Raw genomic sequence first — 4,634 nt, 5'->3', positions numbered from 1 at the left:
TGTGCCCTTCTATGTCTGGCTTCTTTCTCTTAGTATAATGTTTTCAGGGTTCATCCATGAGGAAGCATGTATCGGGGCTTCGTTCCTTTTTATGGCCAAGTAATATTCCATTGTATGGATATACCACACTTATTCATCAGTTGATGGACATTTAGATTCTTTCAAATTTGGGGGTATTATGCTGCTTGAACATTCATGTACATTTTTTTGTGTGTGGATGTATGTTTTTCATTCTCTTGGATGTATACTAGGAGTGGAATTGCTGGGTCTTATTAAGCTCACTAGAGACCTGGTGCACGAATTTGTGCATGGGTGGGGTCTGTTCTGGCCAGCCCGCCCCAATCGAGGCAATTGGGTGGGGCTGGTTGGGGGGAGAGGCTGCAGGCAGTTGGCTGGCCAGTCCCACCCCCTGGTTGAACTCCCAGTAGAGGGGACATTTTGCATATTAGCCTTTTATTATATAGCAGCGGTTCTCAACCTGTGGGTCGCAACCCCTTTGGCGGTCGAACAACCCTTTCACAGGGGTCGCCTAAGACCATCCTGCATATCAGATATTTACATTACTATTCATAACAGTAGCAACATTACAGTTATGAAGTAGCACCGAAAATAATTTTATGGTTGGGTCACAACATGAGGAACTGTATTTAAAGGGCCAGAAGGTTGAGAACAACTGTTATATAGGACATAACCATTTTGAAGATGATGGACATTGTAGAATGGGATAGTCAAAGCTAAAACTGGAGTACAGAATCTAGAGGTAAACAGGTCATCAGCATCTAATTGTTTAATTATGCAACAACCTAACAAGTGACTTAACCACTGAGTTATTGTGTAGATACAGTGAATGCAATGGTTATTAGCTAACAATAGTAAGTAACAACAATAAATGCTAGCTAATGGGATGATATGGGGAGAAAGGGTAGATATATTTGGTTCATTTGCTTTTCCTGTTTTCCATGAACCATGGCAGGTAAAAAACATGGTTGAAATAATTGTTCATTAACTTAGAGTAATGCAATGAAACCCCACTCCTTAAAATCCCTATATAGCTGTTATAGCTGTGCTTTTAAAATAAGGTCTGAGCCAAACTGATTTGGCTTAGTGGATAAAGCGTCGGCCTGCGGACTCAAAGGTCCCAGGTTCGATTCTGGTCAAGGGCATATACCTTGGTTGCAGGCACATCCCCAGTGGGGGGTGTGCAGGAGGCAGCTGGTCGATGTTTCTCTCTCATCGATGTTTCTAACTCTCTATCCCTCTCCCTTCCTCTCTGTAAAAAATCAATAAAATATATTAAAAAAATAAAAATAAAATAAGGTCTGGGAGAGAGATCCAATGTAGTACTAGATTACATAGTTTTTCAGGCAAGTCACTTAACATTTCTTTTTATTCTGCCTATGAAATGGATATAAATGTACACAGGCTGACTTCATCAGTTTTGTGATAGTTAAGTCAATGTTTTTAAAATAATCATTGCATGAAAAATACTTTAAGAACACAAAGTATGAAAACATGTATTTGAAATAGTTTCAAACTTAGACCATCAGTAAAACGCCCTGGGAGTTTGATCAGTTTTGTTTAAATACCCTTTCTGGAAAAAAAATTCAAATGAGGCTTCATAGCGCCTTCTCCCTCATGTGAAAAGCCACTTTTTATGATCTTGTTTAAGAAGGAAGTAAACAGAATATAGGTGTTACAGAACAAATTACTGAAAGGAAGCTGTAACTATAGCTAGAATGAAAATGAAAAGTCAGTTATTCTTACTTATAACCTATTTCTTTCTTTCTGGTTACATTTCCCCCAAAGCTACCAGATTACATTGTCAGCCCTGAATTTCAAGGGCACCGAGTCCCCTTTACCCCAGGGTTTGAATTAAATGTCGCCACAGAAAGAGACTATAAAAAGGAGGATCATGATACCTTTCTCGACAGCATCTCGACCAGTCACCCAGGTTACGCCGACACGCAGAATATGGTGGCGGACGCAGGCCTCTGCCCTGTGGACGCCTGAGGGTGGGGGCACCAGCATTTACTTCCTAGTGAGAAAAATAGTGCAGGAATACAGTGACGTGTCACAATTCACAGTGCCCTCAAACTCAAATTCCTAAAATTTGAGATTTAGGCATACCTTCTTGAATTTTCACTCCTTTGTAATATCAAATATATTGAATGAGTTTGTTTTTATTGACATTTGGTATAAAAATGTCCATGAAAAAATTGAAACATGTTCAATAAATGTCACTTTAAAGTACCTACTACAACTGATTGTGCCCTTGTATTGGATGTTGAACACTCCCAATAGCTAATCACTTAAAATCTATTAGAAATTTGTTTATGAAAAGGGACATTTTATTATGAACTAGAGGCCCTCTGCTGGCCTGTGCCCTCTCACAATCTGGGACCCCTCGGGCGATGTCGGGTAGCCAGTTTCAGCCTGATCCCCTCAGGCCCGATCCAGACAGGAGGGAGCCCGATCCTGTGTTGAGCATCTGTCCCATAGTGGTTGTGCGTCATAGCGACTGGTCGACCAGTCATTCGGTTGCTTAGGCTTTTATATAGATTACCTTAATAGAGCAGAAGACATAAATCAGTTTAATATCTAAGAAATTTTCAAATTTAGAACAAGCCATTTCTTGTAAAATTTCCACTTCTGTGTTCAATTTGGTCTTGGAGTTTAGAAACATGGCCATGGAGTTCAGTACCTGATCCCAGAGTTGGGAAACACTAAACTTACTAGAATCTGATTTTAGTTTAATCCAAACTTCACTGCATAATCCATGGACGCAGACAGTGGGGTGGTGAGGGCCTGGGGCCAGGGGCCAGGGTAGACGGGAGGGGGTCCATGGGGGGAAAAAAAGGAGACATGTGTAATACTTTCAACAATAAAGATTTTTTTAAAAAGAAATGAGAAGCCATTTCAACTGATAACACACAAATACTAAAGATCACAAGAGACCAATATGAACAATTATACATGCAACTATCTCTTAGGAAGATAATGTAAGACCACCCCCCCCCCCCCCACACACACACACATACCATTTATAAACTATATTCCAGGTGCTTTGAAGAGTTTGTTGGCCCAGGCAAAGCCTGTAATTTTTTTTTTTTTTAAATAACACATGCTAAATTTTTAAATGTTTTTTTTTAAATTGATTTTTAAAGAGACAGGAAGGGAAAGGGATAGATAGAGAAACAGAGACATCATTGATTGGCTGCCTCCTGCACGCCCCTTACTGGGGATCAAGCCCGCAACCCAGGTATGTGCCCTGATGGGGAATCGAACCAGTGATCTCTTGGTTCATGGGTGGGATGCTCAACCATTGATCCACACCGGCCTACAAAGCCTATAATCATAACCACTCTAACACAGATTGGTTTAGGTTTCTGTTACCCACTGTTATCTACACAATAAAATCCTCAACTGTCACGTAAGGCCCTCTGAAGTTCTTTCCCATCGCTAACAGCCCACCCACGTACATAAACCCACTTCGCTGCCTGCCAAATCCTTAATCCTCGCCGCTCAAATGTCCCCGGGCCGTGTGCTCACAGTCACTCATTTGTACTCTCCTACGTCACTGAGTTAGAGGTGATTCCATAGACACAAATAGTTGGCCTCCTAAGGGAGTGTCAAACCTCTCTCCCCCACGACCTTGGAAAAGGAAGTTTGGTAACCAGCAGATTCCTCCTCCCCAACCGAGCCCAAGGCTGTGCAATCAGGTCAAAGGACTTCAAAATGGTACTTACTGGGCAGGAAGGACTAGCCATCTTTATTATTTCAAGATTGTCAGTATATTCTCATTCCTGAAAGTCATCAGAGAACATTTTTAAGATGTTTTTTGTATTAATTAGCTGAAAACCAACCTAGACAGAACATGAACATAGTTTACTCTCTCCTGCCTCGACATAGTAATGCACTAAAACCAATCTAGCAGTCTAAGATGGCAAGTTTGCTATAAGACTACAGAAAATGAATTCTCGCATCTCACATCTTATAAATATTACATCTTAAAGTTATTATGTATGGTGTCATAGTGGTCCCTCCTGGCATTATTCAAGTCACAAATTCTTAACCAAATTATTCTTATGCTTTTTCAACTCAGTCTGATGGTTGGAAAAAAACCAAAAACAAACCCAAAACTCAACAAAGGAATAACTAGCAGTCACACTTCATCCAGAACAGAAGGCTGGCCCCAAAAAGCTAGCTCAAGATTCTTTTCATATCTAAAAAGAAATAGGCAAATTACAAAACAAAGACAAACCATTTAATAGATTTTTTTTTTACAATTTCAGTACAAATGAGCACTTCAAATAAACATTACAGGGTTTTTATTAATTGCCAGTTAGTCAATAAATAATTTTTGTGGCTTTCCTTTCTGATGAAATAAATCACTTTGTTATAAAGAGAATGTTTTAATACATTACTTTGCTTATACACATCAGGAGAATTCTATTAAGTGTCTTGAACGTCAACAACTTTAAAACTTTTACAGGAATTGCTTAGACAGATGTCCTAATTCCAGTAATTTACTGGAATAAATTTTAAAATAGCCAAGAAGTCAGAGATGACATTGTACAAGGGAAGACAGCGTGCTGAGTTGTAAAGTGCCTTGCCTAAAACTCGGGACCACAGCG

Source organism: Myotis nattereri (genome assembly GCF_964212035.1).
Source record: "Myotis nattereri genome assembly, chromosome: 6".
In the NCBI taxonomy this organism is placed as follows: domain Eukaryota; kingdom Metazoa; phylum Chordata; class Mammalia; order Chiroptera; family Vespertilionidae; genus Myotis; species Myotis nattereri.
Note: the sequence above shows the minus strand (reverse complement) of the source record.